The following is a 21,132-nucleotide window of genomic DNA, read 5'->3' on the forward strand; positions in this document are numbered from 1 at the left end:
GATCCCGGTGCAGGCTTACCTGCACACCTGGGGCTATGATTGTGGCCTCTCCCTGGTTCTGGGAGAGGCTTCTTATAGCCTCAGGATGCTCCCATCCCTGTCAGTTACACTCTTGCCCTTGGCATAGTGTGGTGACCCCTGAGTGTGTTTTTGCTGTGGTCTGGTTACTTGATTCTATGTGTATGGCTCGGTTTGTTCTCTGGATATTGCTTTGGATTCTGCTTGGTACCTTCTATGTCTGTTTGGTTTTTGACTGCTGCTTGGCCCTGACTATCCGCTCTGTCTCATCCTTGGTACGTTACGGCTATCTCTGTGTATGAACCCCATTTTGCCTGACTCTCAGTAATTCTGTATAGTGTCTTTCCATCTCACTAAGCAGGACGCTAAGCCCTGCCCCCTTGCAGTCACATGACCGTAGGTCCCGTGTCTGCTTGCTAAACTTCAGCATCCACAGGTCCTGTGCATTGGTACTTTCTGGCTGTACCTGACCCCGGTACCCCTACAGTGCGGGTGAGTCCCTGCTCAGCGGAGGCTGCTCGCCAGTGCTGACAGGATCCTGACACTCAGGACACGCGCACTGGCTCAGGGAGCAAGTACAGTGCGGTGTTCCTGACATATACCAGTACGGCTCACATTGTAGTGCCCACCTGAGCCCAACATCTCCGAGTCCAAGGTGATTCCGCTGTCTGCGCTGTCGGAGGAGGACATGGTGATGATCTGAAGCATTCCCTGAAGTGCCTCCATGGTTCCGTCACAATCTCCTCCCGAAATGCAACGTCACATGCGAGTTTTCAAGTGCTCCTCAGAGCTCCACCGTGTACTCCTGTGTCCGCAGGAAAAGTAAGCTCCCGGTTGGGGCAGTGAGGCCGACTCTCAAAATCTGGGATGGTTGGGAAGTATGAATGCTCCCCATCATACACCTTGTACACGCATGGCTCCGCACACCCCATACACCTCATACACACACGGTTCCGCTTTGCATGCCTCGTACACACACGGCTCTGCTTCGTACACCTCGCACACACGGCTCCACTCAGTACACACATGGCTCTGCTCCATAAACCTTGTACACACGCGGCTCTGCTCCGTACACCTTGTACACATGCGTCCACACTCTGTAAACCTTGAACACATGCGGCTTTGCTCCACACACCTCATACACACGCGGCTTCGCTCCGTACACTTTGTACACACAGGGCTCCCCTCCTGTGACCTCATCACAAGTCCTGTGCGCACAGAGCAGGGATTAATAAGTGAGGGGCTGCTGTGGCCGTTGGTCTGTCTGGGAGTGCGAGGATGGGGTCGGTACATGGGGGGAGCGTGGCGCTATGGTGGCGTATTATAATGGGGCAATTTACCCTGGGCCGATGGGCCCCCCACACTGCTGGGCTCTTGGCTACAACCCAGATTGACCTCATTATAATCCGCTGCTGCTCTACGTGGTGTATGGGGAGAGACCTGTCAGTCATTGGTAGCAGAGGTGGAGATGCGACCAGGGACCGAACTGCACAGGAGACTTATGGGAAACGTCAGTCAGGTTCCCTTTAGACTACATTACTGCCAAATACATTATACTTATGAAATGTTAGATACTTAGCGCACAAATTGGCTAATTCGTGTGTGTTCCCTAGCTATGATAAGGAGATCTATCTTTGAGGTGCGTCACTAACTTGAAGCTCAGGTAGGAGAGGAATAGATTGAAAATCTAAAGATTCATGAGTTTTGACATGTGGAGGAAAATATTTTTTAAAAAAGTTTATCTAATATTCATTTGCATTGATGTCTTTTTTTTAATCTAGAACCTCACCATTAAGAGACCAAAAATACACTAAATGATAGTGTGAGCAGGTGACAAGCTGCAGTAATGGACCAGAGGCAGAGCAAGGGTTAACGTGGGGTTTAATTTAACAGAGGACACTCCACGCAGGTAGAAAAGGAGATAGGGTTGAATTAAGGAGGGAATTTGGAGCTTGGAAAAAACAGGTGACGGGACTTAAGGCAAGGAATTCAGGGGTATTAGACTTATCAGTCCGACAACGTCCGAAGTTAGATTCCTGGATGCAGGCAGTGGCGCCAAGGCCGTGGTGCGTAAGGGGGTCTGGTGAAGTCCTGGAGAAGATGGCGTCCTGGATCCTGGTGGTGGCGGTGTTTCCTCGTGGTCTCGATGGGGTCTTGGTGGCAACGGTGAATCCTCTTTCTCCTGACGGGGATCCTGAGTCCAGGAGGCAAAGCAGAGGTACAGTCACAGTCTCTAACACTGCCAGAGTATGAAGTTACTTGATCGATGCAATTGGGTGCATCAGGATGCAGTTCACAGTGGGACACCCGGTATTACAGTTTCAGCATGCGCGCGTCTATGTCCTGACAGAGAACTTTGTCACTCGTGGTCTACAGTAACATAGTAACATAGTTTTGAAGGCTGAAGGAAAACCTTATGTCCATCTAGTTCAGCCTATTTTTAGTGCAGCTGTTCTGCATTGTTGATCCTGGGGAAGGCAAAAAACCCACAGAGTAGAAGCCAATTTTCTCCATAGGGAAAAAAATTCCTTCCCCTAAGCTGGGTCAACCATCTACCTATAATATTATGTTATTCGTAACCTTCTATACTGTTACTCACAAGAAAAGCATCCATTCCTTTCTTAAATTCATTCAGTGAGTTACCCATCACCACTTCCTCAGGAAGAGAATTCCAGAGCCTCTTCTATGCTGGTGCAGAAATTGTCTTTCCTCCAAACGAAGAGAATGCCCCCTTGTTCTTGTCACAGTCCTTGGTACAAACAGTTCATTGGAGAGATCTCTGTATTGCCCCCTGATATACTTGTACATATATATTAGGTCTCCCCTAACTCTTCTCTATTCTAGAGTAAATAGACCTAATTTTGATAACCTTTCTGGGTATTGTAGTGAACCAACTCCATGTATCATTTTAGTAGCCCACCTTTGAACCCTTTCAAGTTCAGTAATGTCTTTCTTGAGCACCGGCGTCCAAAATTGCACACAATACTCCAAGTGTGGTCTGACGAGTGATTTGTACAGAGGGAGAATTATGTTTTCATCTCGTGTCTCCACATCTCTTCTAATGCATCCCATGACCCTATTTGCTTTGGTGGCAGCTGCCTGACACTGGGCACTCCAATTTAGCTTCTTATTGACTAAGATGCCGAAGTCTTTTTCCATGTCTGATTTCCCCAGCAGTTTCCCATTTAGTTAGTAATTGTAGCATCTGTTTCTCCATCCCATGTCATAACCTTACACTTATCTGTGTTAAACCTCATTTGCCAATTTACTCAAATCTGTCTGTAGTTGCAAACTGTCCTCCTTTGTGTTAACTACCTTACATAGTTTTGTATCATCTGCAAATACTGATATTTTACTGTGTAAGCCATCTACTTGATCATTAATAAATATATTAAATAGTAGGGGGCCCAATACAGAACCCTGTGGTACCCCACTAGTAACCCTGGCCCAATCTGAGTATGCACCATTAATAACCACTCTTTGTTTTCTATCACTAAGCCAGCTACCTACCCATCTACACACATTTTCCCCTAGCCCAAGCTTTCTCATCTTACTTACCAATCTTTTATGTGGGACAGTGTCAAATGCTTTAGAGAAGTCGAGATAAATGACATCCAATGATTCTCCTTGGTCCATTTGAGAGCTTACATCCTCATAGAAGCTGATGAGGTTAGTTTGACAGGAGCGATCCTTCATAAATCCATGTTGAAATGGAGTTAAACATTTATTAACATTGAGATATTCCATAATGGTATCCCTTAGAAACCCTTCAAAAATTTTACCCACAACAGATGTTAAGCTTACCGGCCTATAGTTTCCAGATTCCCTTTTACACCCCTTTTTGAATATTGGTACCACATTTGCTTGCCGCCAATCAAAAGGAACAGACCCTGTTTCTATAGAGTCTTTAAATATAAGGAAGAGAGGCCTGTCTATCACATTACTTAACTCCCTTAATACCCGAGGGTGAATGCCATCAGGGCCTGGTGATTTGTCAATTTTAATCTTACTAAGGCGGTTCTGCACTTCTCCCTGGGTTAGGCAGGTAATACTTAATGGGGAGTTTACATTATCACTCTGCATTTCCCCTGGCAAATCCTTTTCCTGTGTGAACACTGTTGAGAAAAAAGTATTTAAAACATTTGCTTTTCCCACATCGCTCTCTATGATTTCACCCTCATTGTTCTTTAAAGGGCCGACACCATCAATTTTAATCATTTTACTGTTTATATAATTAAAGAATAGTTTGGGGTTTGTTTTACTTTCCTTAGCAATGAGTCTCTCAGTTTCCACTTTTGCTAAATGTGTTTGTTTTTTACATATTTTATTTTTTTCTCTATAACTTTTTAATGCTTCTTCATTGCCTTCTTGTTTTAGCTTCTTAAATGCCTTGCTCTTGTTATTTATTGCCCTTTTTACATCCTTATTTAGCCACATTGGTGTTCTCCTGTTCCTAGCCCTTTTATTTCTGTACGGTATGGCTAGCTCGCAGTGGGTGTGGAAAACTGATTTAAATATTTCCCATTTATTTTCTGTGCTCCTATTTTTGAGGACATTGTCCCAATCAATTCAGCGAAGGTCCTCTCTAAGCTGATCAAACTTTGCGTTCCTGAAATTCAGCGTTTTTGTAACCCCCTTCCAGGGCACCTTACTGAAGGACAAGTGGAATTGTATTATATTGTGGTCACTGTTCCCTAGGTGCCCATCGACTCGTACTTCTGTTATTCTATCTGGCCTGTTGCTTAAAATTAAGTCCAGAAGGGCTGTCCCTCTAGTTGGGCCCTGCACAAGTTGTGACAGATAATTATTCTTGGTCACTGACAGAAATTGGTTTCCTTTCTGAGATACGCAGGTTTCAGTTTCCCAGTCTATGTCGGGGTAGTTGAAGTCTCCCATAATAATCACCTCATTGTGATTTGCTGCTTTGTCTATTTGTTTCAGTAATACATTTTCAGTGGTTTCTGTTATATTTGGTGGCTTATAACAAACCCCTATGAGGATTTTATTACTTTTCCCTCCTTGTATCTCCACCCATAGAGACTCCACCTCTTCATTTCCCTCTTGTATATCTTCTCTTAGTGTGGGCTTTAAAGTGGACTTTATATATAGACAGATTCCACCCCCTTTCCTTTTTTTACGATCCCTCCTAAACAAATCATATCCTTGCAAGTTAGCCGCCCAATCATAGCTGTCGTCTAACCATGTCTCTGTTATTCCTACAATGTCATATTTTTCCTCATACATTACCAATTCCAGATCTTCAATCTTATTGGTCAGGCTCCTTGCGTTGGTTAGCATGCAGGAAAGAAGTTTTGCTTCCTTTTTCTTAGCTTCCTTCTGAGTACCCTGTCTTGGGTCCTCTTTACCACAACTAGTATCCTTGATTAGTTTGTCCTTCTGCTGCGTGCTCTTGTCTGCTGTTTTTCCTCCCATCCCCTCTTCTTCTAGTTTAAAGCCCTCCTGATGAGTGTCAGCGTACACTTCGCTGGTCTCTGTCGGCAGTCTCTGGGTGAGGATCTGAGGCCCTGAATGCTTGGGCCTGCTCGGTCCCATTGCACGAAGGTCGGAGCCCTGACTATATCCTCCTGTGCACTACACATTCTCGCCAAGTCTGACTGGTTTCCCATGCACCGAGGCTTTTCTAGCTTAGCTGCGCCCCCTAACCTTGTGTGCAGAGGTCAGTCCAGAGCCTAAAGCTTTCCCCCGTGCAACATAGGTGACAGCCCCGACAGTTCCAGATCCATCACGGAAAAGGTGCGCTCACTCCAGTCCTTCTCCTTACAGTCATAAGCTATAAAAATGGTGATATTGATGTAGAAGTCTGTAAAATAATTGTGATCTTGATCTCCAGGCTCAACTGGCCCATCGGTGAACAAGGAATACCCTTGATGGGCCCTAGTGTGCCCCTGAGCTGGGACATAACAATAGTAACTGTGTCCTGCATCACCGCAACCTCCCCACTCATGTGTATTGCCCCGATAATGCGTGCAAACAAACCCTCCTGGGTAACGAGACTTGTTAGTGCTGATTAGTGTTGATCCCCTCCTGGAGTACTGGAAACTGTTGACTTGGACTGTTTCCAGGGGAGATGCTCTGGGTGGTCTCATACAATGCTTCCAGTTCTGCCCCCCTTGGACCGGCATCCCGATCCCACACGAGGTCCAGCATGACCTGTCCTGCCGCTGCCACTGGTGTACAGCCCAGGGCCTTCCCAGGTGCACTGACTGCAGACATACCTGGGGCCTTCTGGCGGTGTTCCGGTGCAGGCTTGAGACGGTGGGCAGCTGCAGGAACATCCACTGGAATGATTGGTCCGGGTGTCGGCGGCGGTGGAGCAGATGGCAGCTCCGGGTCCGCAGGGGCCTCCGGTGACTCCTCCGGGCAGGCCGTGACCAGCCGCATGGACAGCGTGGAGGTGTACATTGGCGCTGCCTGAGGACGGTCTGGTTCAGCGGTAACATGTACCGGGGTGGCAGCTGTAACAGCCAGTCCCGACTGGAATGGTACTGGGTCCGAGGGTGCCGGTGATATAGGCCCCTCCTGGGCGGGCTGCCTGCTCAATCTCCATAAGGCCTCCTGCCTCAGTCTTTCCACCTTCCTTACTTTCCCGTGCCAGCTGGCTCAGGTCACTGAGGCAGCTGCAGCACTCCTTCCTCCATCCCTTCTTCCATGGATCCTCAATCCTCTCTGAGTGATTTCCTGAGCCGCAATGTGGTTGTGCAGAACTACCCTGTTGTGTGGGGTGCGAGTGTTGGAGTGTGGAAAGGAGCTCCCAACTTACCCAGACAGTGGGGCACCACACCTTAGTAGAAGGTGCAGTACCTCTGTGGCGACTGAGCCTCGGGGGTGCCACAGTGACATCTGGGCCAGAGAGGTAGATCTGAGTGTCATCCGCATACAGGTGGTACTGGAAGCAATAGGACTTTATGAGTTGTCTTAGGCCAAGAGTATAGATGGAAAAAAGTAGGGACCCCAGGACAGAGCCTTGGGGGACTCCAACAGAGAGAGGGCGGGATGATGAGGTAGTGTGGGAGTGGGAAATGCTGAATGTGCGGTCAGAAAGGTATGAAGCAATCCAGGACAGGGCAAGGTCTTTGATGCCAAGGGAAGAAAGAATCTGAAGCAGTAGGCAGTGGTCGACTGTGTCGAAGGCAGAGGACAGGTCGAGAAGGAGGAGGATGGAGAACTGTCTGTTAGCTTTGGCTGTGAGTAAGTCATTAGTAATTTTGGTCAGGGCAGTTTCAGTGGAGTGGGGGGGGGCTGAAGCCAGATTGAAGGACGTGAAGGAGAGAGATAGATGAGAGGTTGGAGGAAAGTTGAGCATGGACATGCTGTTCAAGGAGTTTGGAAGCAAATGGGAGCAGTGACATGGGGCAACAGCTGGGCATAGCAGTTGGGTCAAGGTCTGATTTTTTGAGGATGGGTGTTATGATGGCATGTTTGAAGGCAGAGGGGAAAATACCAGAAGATAGGGATAGGTTGAAGAGATGAGTTAGGGCTGGAATGATCATGTTAGTGAGGTTGTGGAGAAGGTGGGAAGGGATGGGGTCAAGTGCACAGGTGGTGAGGTGTGATTTGGAAAGGAGATGAGTAAGCTCTCCTTCGGTGATGTTGGAGAGGGAGGTTATTAGGGAAGGGCAGAGGTCTGGTTTGTGGAGTGGTTGGGGTGGTGGGACAGTAAATGTTTGCCTTGTTTGGTCGATCTTGTTTTTGATGTAGGTGGCAAAGTCCTCAGCAGAAATAAGGGGAGTTGGAGGTGGCAGTGGTGGGTGGAGGAGAGAGTTAAATGTGCTGAACAGTTGTTTTGGGTTGTAGGATAATGAAGATACAAGGTTTGTGAAATAGGTCTGTTTAGCAGAGGTGAGGGCTGATTTTAAGGCAAGTGTAGCTTGTTTGAAAGCAGTGAAGTCGTCTGTTTTCTTCCAACGCCGCTGCGCGACCCTGAATTCTTGTCGAAGTTTTTTGGTGAGGTTGTTGTGCCAGGGTTGCCTATTGATTTGTCGCACTTTGCCATGCATGAGAGGGGCGACTGAGTCTATGGCTGATGTGAGGGTGGTGTTGTAGAAAGCGGTGGCACTGTCGGTGTCATGGAGTGAAGATATGGAGGACAGAGGTAGAAGAGAGTCTGAGAGTCTGTGAATGTCTAGGTGTGTGAGGTTTCTGCGAGGATGTGCTAGTGGCTGGACATGGGGGGAGGTGAGAAGGACAAGGATGAGAAGGTGAGTAGATGGTGGTCAGACTGGGGGAAGAGAGAGGTTGTGAGATTGTGTAGGGAACAGAGGCGGGTGAAGATATGGTCTAGTGTATGTCCATCTGTGTGGGTGGCTGTGGAGGACCATTGAGTAAGTCCAAAGGATGAGGTAAGTGACAGGAGTTTGGAGGCTGCTGGCTGATGGGTGTCAATGGGGATGTCGGAGTCCCCCATGATAATGGTGGGGATATGTTATGATTGGGTCACTGAGGAGGAAAGCAGGACCAAGCTAAGATACAGATAACCAGAGCGGTTGGTAACTAAGAAGATTGCAGACCCCTGATCCTATCCACACAACTTGCAGTAGCCGTGGAGCGTGCCTACAATGATCCTAGATGCCTCGACACAGCCGGAGAGCTAAATAAGCCTAAAGCAAGAAAGGGGAAATCTAAACTGCTCCAGAGCAGACCCCAAAGGAATAGATAGCCCCCAAACATACAGTGGGGCAAAAAAGTATTTAGTCAGTCACCAATAGTGCAAGTTCCACCACTTAAAAAGATGAGAGGCATCTGTAATTTACATCATAGGTAGACCTCAACTATGGGAGACAAACTGAGAAAAAAAAATCCAGAAAATCACATTGTCTGTTTTTTTTTCATTTTATTTGCATATTATGGTGGAAAATAAGTATTTGGTCAGAAACAAGCAATCAAGATTTCTGGCTCTCACAGACCTGTAACTTCTTCTTTAAGAGTCTCCTCTTTCCTCCACTCATTACCTGTAGTAATGGCACCTGTTTAAACTTGTTATCAGTATAAAAAGACACCTGTGCACACCCTCAAACAGTCTGACTCCAAACTCCACTATGGTGAAGACCAAAGAGCTGTCAAAGGACACCAGAAACAAAATTGTAGCCCTGCACCAGGCTGGGAAGACTGAATCTGCAATAGCCAACCAGCTTGGAGTGAAGAAATCAACTGTGGGAGCAATAATTAGAAAATGGAAGACATACAAGACCACTGATAATCTCCCTCGATCTGGTGCTCCACGCAAAATCCCACCCCGTGGGGTCAGAATGATCACAAGAACGGTGAGCAAAAATCCCAGAACCACGCGGGGGACCTAGTGAATGAACTGCAGAGAGCTGGAACCAATGTAACAAGGCCTACCATAAGTAACACACTACGCCACCATGGACTCAGATCCTGCAGTGCCAGACGTGTCCCACTGCTTAAGCCTGTACATGTCCGGGCCCGTCTGAAGTTTGCTAGAGAGCATTTGGATGATCCAGAGGAGTTTTGGGAGAATGTCCTATGGTCTGATGAAACCAAACTGGAACTGTTTGGTAGAAACACAACTTGTCGTGTTTGGAGTAAAAAGAATACTGAGTTGCATCCATCAAACACCATACCTACTGTAAAGCATGGTGGTGGAAACATCATGCTTTGGGGCTGTTTCTCTGCAAAGGGGCCAGGACGACTGATCTGGGTACATGAAAGAATGAATGGGGCCATGTATCGTGAGATTTTGAGTGCAAACCTCCTTCCATCAGCAAGGGCATTGAAGATGAAACGTGGCTGGGTCTTTCAACATGACAATGATCCAAAGCACACCGCCAGGGCAACGAAGGAGTGGCTTCGTAAGAAGCATTTCAAGGTACTGGAGTGGCCTAGCCAGTCTCCAGATCTCAACCCTATAGAAAACCTTTGGAGGGAGTTGAAAGTCCGTGTTGCCAAGCGAAAAGCCAAAAACATCACTGCTCTAGAGGAGATCTGCATAGAGGAATGGGCCAACATACCAACAACAGTGTGTGGCAACCTTGTGAAGACTTACAGAAAACGTTTGACCTCTGTCATTGCCAACAAAGGATATATCACAAAGTATTGAGATGAAATTTTGTTTCTGACCAAATACTTATTTTCCACCATAATATGCAAATAAAATGAAAAAAAAACAGACAATGTGATTTTCTGGATTTTTTTTTCTCAGTTTGTCTCCCATAGTTGAGGTCTACCTATGATGTAAATTACAGACGCCTCTCATCTTTTTAAGTGGTGGAACTTGCACTATTGCTGACTGACTAAATACTTTTTTTCCCCACTGTATATTGTCGGTGAGACAAGATGAAAACACAAACGCAGATAGGAAAATGGACTGAGCAAACAATGGGGCCCACATTAACTAGACAGGACTGGAAAGGAAAGACACTCTCTGCAATCATGCAAAAAACCCTGCAAAAAATGTCCAACACGTCTGAGAGAAAAATACTGAAGTCGCACGACTTCGCCCACTATATCAGCACTCTGGTATATTCTGAAAGCAGAGCAAAAAGAGGCCAATCTAATAAGGGAAAAAAACAAACTGGCACAAGCAGTAACATATGGATAGAGATTCAGCACAGCCCCAACAGGAGCTGGCTGACCACACAAAACTGAAATAGACAAAACCAGATCAAATGTGTACAATAGCAAAAGAACACTTAGCTGAGCATGCAGGGACTGAGCTGGAAACTAAGACCTCAGGAGGCAGGAAAAAATCACCAGCAGGGATAGAGGGAGTCGGCTGTCTTATATTCAGTCAGAAACCCCAGATCTCCAATCATCCTCCTCATTATCAGGTGGCAAGCCTCTGTTACTCAGATGAGCTCCATTACCTCCAATAACCACCAGAGGGAGCCCGGAAAGAGAACTCGCAACCCCTCTGTCAATATAACCAACTCCACTACCTTCACTAGTAACCAGAGGTAGGCCACAAAGTGAATTCACAACAGGGATGTCAGCAAAGAGAAAGTGGAAGAGCCATGTGGAGAATTGGTCGATGAAGGCAGTGACTGAGCCCGGTGGTCTTTATATGACAGCCATTTTGAGATTAGAGGGAGAGTAGATACGGACAGAGTGAACCTTGAAAGAAGGGAGGATAAGGGAGGGTGGGGGTTGGATAGGGTTGAAGGAGCAGTTTTTAGAAAGGAGGAAACCCACTCCTCCACCATGTCTGCTGCTAGGGCGAGGAATGTGAGTAAACTGGAGGCCGCCATAACTCAGTGCAGCCGGGGAGGCCGTGTCAGGGGGTGTCAGCCAGGTCTCAGTGAGGGCCAGGAAGGAAAGGTTGCGGGAGGTAAAGAGGTCATGAATCACGTGGAGCTTGTTGCAGATGGAGCGAGCATTCCAAAGTGCTCCAGAGAGAGGGTGTGGGAGGGTGGGGGTCAGTGGCACAGGTTTTAAGTGTGAGGGATTGTGGTAGTTTCTCTTCGTGTGAGTAAGATAGGGGTGAGGATTAGTGGGATGTATGAGACGGTGGGGCAGGATTGGGGGATATGTCACCAGCAGTGAGAAGAAGCAGAGAACGGGAAAGCAGGTGGGTGAGGGAGAGTGATCGTCTTGTATTGTATTTTAGAAGAGGTCTAAGGTTAAGGAGTATGTCTGCAGATGAAGCGAGGTGGGGGTAAGAGAGAGGGGGAGATAGTTATTTGGTTCAAGGTTTCACGGGTTTGGGGAAAGTGAAGATTAGTGGAGCAAAAATGGTGATGGCAAATGTGAGCATGGTTAAGGAGCAGGGTAAGAAAGGAAAGGCAAATAAAATTAGAAAGCAGTCGTTATTCTTAATTTCTGACCGATTTCTGGACTATTTCTGGTATATTTCTGATGTAACACTTTAAATATGTCACACTTCAAATGATGTCAAATCTGACCAAGATTATTTCTGACCTGCTTTGTTCATCTTTTATATATATAATTATTCATTATATAGGTAACAATTAGTAGTAAAATGTTGCAGTTGTCATAAAGGCCACTAGATGTCAGTATCTGATGCACAAGTTACAGATTTATAAACCACAATTGCTATTTTTAAGATTGTAATATTATGTGACTTTATTATCTACAAATTGCTGAGCCCTGGAACAAAATCAATGCCAAAGAAAACGTAAAAACATTCTTTATAAAAAAAGACACTTTTTGTGCCAAAACCCGGGATCAAAACAGGGACCTTTAGATCTTCAGTCTAACGCTCTCCCAACTGAGCTATTTTGGCTGATATCTAATTGTATTTTTGAACATTGTAAACTGAGGTCTAAAAGGGTTATAATAAATCAAAATTATATTTTTATATCAACAGCAGTTCTACAAATTAATCATTTTTCTAGTGGTAATATGGGAAGTTATAGTAACATATCAAAATCAAACCAAAATTAAAAAAAATAAAGATTAAAAAAATAAAGATTAACATATTGAATGTGATACAACAGTAGACAAGTCAGGGTATAAATATTCACAATTTGTTACAAGACTTTATTATTGTATTTAGAACAGACCAAATTCTAAATTTTACTGTCCAGGGAAACGCCTTCAAGAGGACCTGTGCCAAGGTCAGGACTGGCCAGTTTCTGCACTTATTTTATTCCCACCGTTCCCCTGAATTTACTGCTTTTTTATTTCACCATACAGGTCCTGAGATATGGGCATTTTTCTTTAATAATAATTTATATGTCTATTACAAAAGGGGCATTGCTCTCAGGGTAATAATGCAGAGCAGCCTAAAGACACGACCACAGAGAATGCTGTGAGCCGCGCCTATTTATAAAGGACATACAAATTAGCATTAATAAGGCCTATATGTTGTGAACCATATGGCAAATGAAAAACAGCCATTTATAGTGAGATTTATAGTGTATAAATGACAATCACTGGCAAAGTTCAAGAAAGTTACTCTTAGTACAAACATTACCTTTACCATAATGGAGACCATAAAGAAATGTAGGAAGAAAAAGAAAAAAAACACTTGTATTAACACAAATCACCCCAGATGGGACTCGAACCCACAATCCCTGGCTTAGGAGGCCAGTGCCTTATCCATTAGGCCACTGGGGCTTGGACGTAGCAGGACACATTATCTGGACTTCTTTGTTAGATTTCATCACTCAGTTGAACTATTTACAACCAGAAACCCGGATTGCTGCTTCTCCTTAGAAGACGTGATTGAATTTTTTGAAAAAGTAGATGGAAAGGGAAAGGAAATGATAATAAATTTCATTACATTTGTGAAAAATGCTGTCAATAAAACGAATATCATGAAAAAGATGTATTTTAAGCAAGACGTTCATTGTGAATCTGTAAACTTTCCACTTATAGTTACCGTGTGGCCAATTGTAGGGTGCTGCTGACGTGACATGGGGGTAAGTGCAGGGGCCTGACTGATATACACAGCCGAGCTCCTGTAGTAACTGCTAGGATCCATCTTCTCACTGAGCGCAGCAGTTAACCCCACATATGCCACTGTTAATAGGGACAGAATCACAGGAGGATTTTGGCGTATGGAGGGTGCCCAATCTGTCATCATTGGTTCATGGGTGCTGATGAGCTTTCATGGCAAATGGATGCCTGACAATAGCTTCTGGGTCTCCTGCACGTTCCTTCAGAATTGTGGGTCTGGCAGGCTACTTGTCAGTCTCATACTGACCGGACGCAGTAGTGTTCTGCAGAACAACTGGGTGATATTTCAACCAATTACAAACAACCAAAATCAGTCACTTAGGAGAGTGTGAGATTGAAGATCTGATGGCTCCTGCTTTGATCCCGACTTCTAGAAAGTCACATTTTCTTCACCCAGTAAATTTTCAGCAGAAAGTAAGCAAAGAACATGGAGTGATGAATAAGATGGAAAAGATTCTGCGGCTTCTCACCGCTCGCTGCTCTTGAATGATATGTGTCTCTCTACGTGCGTCTATGGGGAGAGACCTGTCAGTCATTGGTAGCAGAGGAGGAGACGCCACCAGGGAGCGAGCTGCACAGGAGACTGGTGGGAAACGTCGGTCAGTTTCCCTTTCGACTATAGTACTGCCAAATACATTATACGTATGAAATGTTAGGTACTTAGCACACAAATTGGCTAATTCCTGTTTGTTCCCTAGCTATGAAAAGGTGATCTAGCTTTGAGGTGCGTCACTAAGGCCAGGGTCACACTAGCGAGAAGTACAGACAAGTGAGAGGCATAAAAACCACGCATTACACACGGACCAATGATTCTCTATGGGGTTGCTCCCATCAGCCGTATATTTCTCGCTCGTATTTTACTGTCCGTGCCAATCGCAGCATGCTGCGATTGTCAGCATACTACGCCCGTAGTACGCCAATGCAAGTCTATGGGTGCGCAAAAAAAATGCTTTACACACGGACCACATGTGTGACTTGCGAGAAATACGCATCCGGTGTCCTTTAGAAAAGCCGGCAATTCAGTGCGCGATACAGTAAAATCACACTGACAGGTTTAATAAAGAAATGAAAGAATAGCTATATACACATAGAATACATATATATACACTCACTGGCCACTTTATTAGGTACACCTGTCCAACTGTGTGTTAAGACTTAATTTCTAATCTGCCAATCACATGGCGGCAACTCAGTGCATTTAGGCATGTAGACATGGTCAAGACAATCTCCTGCAGTTCAAACCGAGCATCAGTATGGGGAAGAAAGGTGATTTGAGTGCCTTTGAACGTGGCATGATTGTTGGTGCCAGAAGGGCTGGTCTGAGAATTTCAGAAACTGCTGATCTACTGGGATTTTCACGCACAACCATCTCTAGGGTTTACAGAGAATGGTCCGAAAAAGAAAAAAAATCCAGTGAGCGGCAGTTCTGTGGCCGGAAATGCCTTGTTGATGCCAGAGGTCAGAGGAGAATGGGCAGACTGGTTCGAGCTGATAGAAAGGCAACAGTGACTCAAATTGCCACCCGTTACAACCAAGGTAGGCAGAAGAGCATCTCTGAACGCACAGTGCGTCGAACTTTGAGGCAGATGGGCTACAGCAGCAGAAGACCACACCGGGTACCACTCCTCTCAGCTAAGAACAGGAAACTGAGGCTACAATTTGCACAAGCTCATCGAAATTGGACAGTAGAAGATTGGAAAAACGTTGCCTGGTCTGATGAGTCTCGATTTCTGCTGCGACATTCGGATGGTAGGGTCAGAATTTGGCGTAAACAACATGAAAGCATGGATCCATCCTGCCTTGTATCAACGGTTCAGGCTGGTGGTGGTGGTGTCATGGTGTGGGGAATTTTTTCTTGGCACTCTTTGGGCCCCTTGGTACCAATTGAGCATCGTTGCAACGCCACAGCCTACCTGAGTATTGTTGCTGACCATGTCCATCCCTTTATGACCACAATGTACCCAACATCTGATGGCTACTTTCAGCAGGATAATGCGCCATGTCATAAAGCTCGAATCATCTCAGATTGGTTTCTTGAACATGACAATGAGTTCACTGTACTCAAATGGCCTCCTCAGTCACCAGATCTCAATCCAATAGAGCATCTTTGGGATGTGGTGGAACGGGAGATTCGCATCAGGGATGTGCAGCCGACAAATCTGCGCCAACTGTGTGATGCCATCATGTCAATATGGTCCAAAATCTCTGAGGAATGCTTCCAGCACCTTGTTGAATCTCTGCCACGAAGAATTGAGGCAGTTCTGAAGGCAAAAGGGGGTCCAACCCGTTACTAGCATGGTGTACCTAATAAAGTGGCCAGTGAGTGTATACATGTCATTGAGATATATATATATATTTATATTTCATAGAGTTCTACATAGCAGAATAGCTGCAAAATCAATTGCCGGCTTTTGTAAAAGCATTCCCCAAACCGACATGAAATGACACATCGTTTACATACAGTAAACCATTTCATTTCATTTTTTTTATGTCTTTCACTAGTAATTAGATGAGGGTTTATGTGTAAAATTTGGGAGGTGTAGGTGTCAATTTAAGGGGTTAATTCGTTGTAAAAAATTGCGTGGGCTCCCATGGCAATTTGTCAACCAGAGAGGTAAAGCAGGTGATCGAGGGTAGATTTTAATAGCCATGAGAGGGACCTGTTGTGAAATATCTCAATTTGACTTCTGAGTCGGGGCTCCCTCTGGTGGTTACTGTGGGTAGTGGGGCTGGCTGAAGTCTGCCACCTGACGATGATAATTGGGAATCAGGGGTTACTGACTGGAGCATTTAAGTGAGCAGGCTTCCTTCTGTGGCTGCTGGTGATTAGTTTTTCTTCCTGTGCATTCTGAGGTCTGCTGTCTCGTGCCTGATCCTGCATTTTTCAGTTAAGCTGTTCATTTGCTAATCTTTTGCCTCTGATCTGGTTTTGCCTCTTTCTGCTTTGCTGTAAGGGTTCAGTGTGCTCCCTGCTGGGGCTATGTTACTCATAGCTAGTTACAAGCTATTTTACAGCTTGTGTCAGTTTGTTCAGTCCCCTGTTATATTAGTCTCTTTTGCTTTGCTGCCAGTTCATACCAGAATGCCGATATAGTGGAGAAGAGGTCGTGAGACCTCAGTGTTTTTTTGTACATCAGACGTTTTGGATTTTTAAGGTTTTTGCGTTATTGCAGACAGTGGCTTTCCATTCCTGCCCTATCTAGTCAGTTTGGGCCCCATCATTTGCTCAGTCTATTTTCTGCCTGTGTTTGTGTCTCATCTTGTCTCACCGACAATATATGTTTGGGGGCTATCTATTCCTTGGGGGTTCTACTCCAGGGCAGTTTAGATTTCACCTCTCTTGCTTTAGGCTTAATTAGCTCTCTGGCTGTGCCGAGGCGTCTAGGGCATCGTAGGTACGCCCCACGGCTACTGCTAGCTGTGTTGTTAGGATTAGAGGTCTGCAATCCGTGAAGTTACCAACCTTTCTGGTTTCCTGGTGGCCTTGCCTATTCCTGCCATCCTCCTCGGTGACCAGTTCATAACAGGGACCATTGTTTTTGGCCCCCCTGGCTACAAAAATCTGCCCCCCAGTGACGTCAGCGGGAGTCCCTGACTGACCTGAAGTGAACTGATGGGAAAAAAGTCAGAAACTTTCCCACAGTAATTAGTTCATCTCAGGGCAGCCAGGGAGGCTGCGCAGAGATGAACTAATTCGTTCTGCAGTAGTTTACAGTGAGGCTGGTCGCATTAGCACCGGTCCTCATTGGAAACTATTTAACCCCTTGTGAAGGATTACAGCGTGGGACATGACTGAACGGTGGAGATGTAAGGATATTGGTGATTTTTATGTTTTTTTGCAGATCATGGTTTATTTTAGAAATAGCAGAGTAATAAAAATTTGTCAAAATCTTGGTGTCTTAATTTCATTAAAAGACTTTTTAATTAATGTCTGTGTGTGGTTTTTTACCCTTTCATAGTCTGGGGTTAGTAATGGATTGACACCTCTCATTGACACCTCTTATTGACACCTCTCATTGACACCTCTTATTGACACCTCTCCATTATTAATCGGCTTAAAGGGGTTGTCCGGGCTTTTCACATAATCTCAGTACATATCTGGGCTGCAGAATGGTGACAATAAGTAATTTACCTTCTGTCACCAGTTTGCAGGGTTTTCTAGATATCACTCTCTTGTGTCTGATCAGAATGTCCAAGGGGGGTGTTCTGGCATTGAACTGAGAACTGGTCGTTTCCTCCTACTCTACTAAAAACCTGCCCTCTATAGCAACAACCCCACCCTCCATAGCAACAGGCCCTCCCCGTCCACATGAACAAGCCCTCCTCACACAGTAACAAATCCTCCCCCTCTAGCAGCCTCAGTGCAGAGAGCAGAACCACCCAGCTGCTCCTCCCCCAGACACACACTGAACAGTGATCTATGGAAAGTGAAACTCTAGTGAGGAGGGAAAATCGTCCTGCATTCTGGGCCACTCCATGATTACAATACATAAGTCACTCATTATCAGTGATTCCTTCCCTCAGTGTCCCAGGCTGCTGGCAGTGATGGGCTTGGGCTGGCAGTGATGGGGCTCGGCTGCTGGCAGCAGTGAGACCAGACTGTGTGATGGCCAGTGATGGGGGTCTGCAGCTTCTAATCTGCACAGGGGATGGCAGTCACTGATGTAATCTGTTCTGTGACAAAGCCTCTGCTGTATGAATGAGACAGCTCTGTGTCACTGATGTCTTCACACAGCAGCAGATTTGGTGCAGTGTATGTGTGAAGCTCCATCAAGCTCCCACCAAGCTCCAGTGACCAGCACCACCCACTGCACACTCAGTGGCTGTCAGTAAACTGCACCAGCACTCATATTTATCATCAGCAGCAGATTTGGTGCAGTGTATGTGTGAGCATGTCTATTTGGTATACAGCCTGCAGCAGCCATCTATTCTGTATACAGCCTGCAGCAGCCATCTATTGTGTATACAGCCTGCAGCAGTCTCTATAGTGTATACAGCCAGCAACAATCTATATTGTGTGTGTATGTGTAATATATATATATATATTATGCTGGAATGGAGGCAGAGCTGGAGTGGAGGATGGGCAGCATCTCCAGGGGACCCGAATATGTTGTCAGTAAGGGACCCTGAAATTTCGAGTGTCAGCCCTGCAGGGATGAGAGCATAGATGGAAGAAGACAAGGTGGAGAGAGCACTGATGGGAGATGACAGCACAGGGGAAGAGCACACAGGGGGAGACAGCACAAAGGAGAGAGCACATGAGGGGAGAAGACAGCACAGGAAGAAGAGAGGGCGGACAGGGTGAAAGACAGCTCCACAGAGCTCACCCCATCGTGACATCACTGCCCTTCTGATGCAATAGCATCGGGCCCACATCTAGTATATATTATACACATATATCTACTATAAACTTGCATTAGGTGCTATATATAGTTTTCATTACACAACATACATGTAACACCCCTTTATGGCTACCACTATACCCTGGGTGTTATGGGGGGTCTCACCTCTTCTGTAAGCAGTGCCTCCACCCGAATCTTGATTGGAGCTCTGTCTCTGTGCTGCAGAAGGACAGTTATCTTCTGCCAGGGGCTGATTCGGGAAACCCCTGCCACAGCTCGGTACACACTCAGGAAGCAGGAGTAAAACAGTTTAACAGATTTATTGCTATGAAGCAGCATTAAAATGGATTTATAGGAATAAACATACAATGCGATTTACTGTGCTCTATAAAAGTCATATACCCATCACAGACTAATTAAACCGCAATCCTGCAAATACAACGTGGCCAATTCCCCCTCTTTTGCATTTACTCAGTCCGACCGTTGGGGCCCAGTTGCCGCGGATGTTGGAGCGCAAAGTAAGGTTGGCGCACAAAGTAGAAAACGTAGGTGCACTTAAATGAATGTTGCTGTCAATACTCTCGGTTGCAGTGTACTCACTGTAAGTCGCGCTGATAGAATCAGAAGTCTCAGCAAAACACTCACTGTGTCTCCAACAATCGGAGGATTCTTTAAACTCCAGGTGAGGGCTGCAGGATTTAGACCTTTATCCGATGGGAGTACTGGCAGGACTCTCTGGATCTTTGCCCTCTCCGGCAACACTGGTATCTCCGCGGGGTCCCCCACACTCTGCAACTTAGGGGAATCAAGATCTACACCGCTCTGTTTTTCATAACCAGCAGCAGCAGCCACGGTTTCTCTCCTCTCACCATTTGCTTTCACTTTCTCTTCAGCATCCTCCCCCAAGTCCCTCCTCCTCCCTTCTTCTATCATCTCACTGGAACAAGAATCCCTGGGAGTTGTAGTCTTCTGCCACTCAGGAAAAAAACAATTAGTGTCTGTAGGTCACTGTTTAACAGCCACTGCAAAACTCTTCTTAGAGTCTGTAAGCTCCAGCATTCCAGTAGATGCTCTATCAGTTCCCTGTGCATGTGTTACATACAATTATCTACAAGGAGTATGGCATGGAACATGTAATGGCCCTATCTATTACCATTGTGGATGTGATGTAGATTGTGCTGCTTTCACAAATACAGGATCACTGCTGTGTTCTTTCCAATGCTGGAATGATGATATTTTTTTTATTATTTTTTACACCTGATCACTGGTCTCCCGCCTGTCACACCCAGCGATGCGTGCTGGCCAGCGGGAGACCAGCAACCAAAGAAATGTCCAGAGATTTCTTGCAGCGATCAGCGATACCGGCAGGGGGGCCGCTCGCTGATCGCTGTCACACACAGCGATCTCGCTGGTGAGATCACTGTTACGTCACAAAAGTTGTGACTCAGCAGCGATCTCGCTACCGAGATTGCTTAGTGAGACGGGGCCTTTAGACTGCTTGGCCATCCTGACTTCTTGCAATCTTGTGTGGATTAACTGTTTCCAAGCCAGACAGCAGACAGATGATTGCTTGTGGTGAAAAGAAATGTATCCTATCCTATGAGGGTTTTTGTTTTCCTGACGTTTTTGTGGAAGAAAATATATTTTACACTAAATAGCATTTATTGTTCTACTATTTGATCTAATGCTTCATGCACATATAGTTTTGAAATATATTATTTCTCCCAAGAAACATTCTTAGCAGCAAAACCAACCCTCAAAGTGGGCATTTTGGCAGAACTCCTGAGGCTCCTTGAGGCAAACTCACACTCTAACATTCTCACACTTACACAATCACACTCATACTCTAACCCTCTCACACTCACTCTCACACTCACACACTCACACGCTCACACTCACACACTTGTTGCGCCCCCAGGAGTATGGTCGCCACAGTGGCATTGCCTTCCTCCTAGGGAGAGTGATGTCATGCCTGGAAGCAATGAAGGGTCTCTCTGGCAGTTAACCACTGCATACAACACAGTTCCTCTCCAGGCCAGCAGAGGGAGCTCTGAACAAATACTAAGTGGAAGAGCTTCTCTGGGGGCCAGGAGGGGAAATTAGTCAGTTAGTGTGAGGAGTGCGTCGTGTGCAGATGTGGAGGAGAAGAGCTGGGGAGACTGAAGAAAGTGGAGAGCTCAGTCCCAGTGATAGCGCATGATCTGGAGCCTGGTCTCCAAGGGTGTATGGATACTAATGGTCCTGCACCAGAAACCAGAGGAATAGGAAGCTGTAAATGCCCTATTCCCACATAATCCTTGGAGGCACAACAGCGCCGGGTGAGCCAAGAGAGATAGAAGGCTACGGCTGTCTGTCATGCGAGTGGAGTGTGGAT

The 21,132-nt window shown here is 45.9% G+C and overlaps 1 non-coding gene across 1 annotated transcript; it reads right to left on the minus strand.

The window, feature by feature from the left end:
- Positions 1–13,001: 13,001 nt before the first annotated feature.
- TRNAR-CCU (transfer RNA arginine (anticodon CCU)) lies at positions 13,002–13,074 on the minus strand. The gene has a single exon. It is a non-coding gene; the product is annotated as a tRNA-Arg (tRNA).
- Between the last annotated feature and the right edge of the window lie 8,058 nt (positions 13,075–21,132).

The sequence above is a fragment of the Dendrobates tinctorius genome, unplaced genomic scaffold, assembly GCF_039654945.1.
Source record: "Dendrobates tinctorius isolate UK_male_01 unplaced genomic scaffold, ASM3965494v1 ptg000018l, whole genome shotgun sequence".
NCBI classification, from domain to species: domain Eukaryota; kingdom Metazoa; phylum Chordata; class Amphibia; order Anura; family Dendrobatidae; genus Dendrobates; species Dendrobates tinctorius.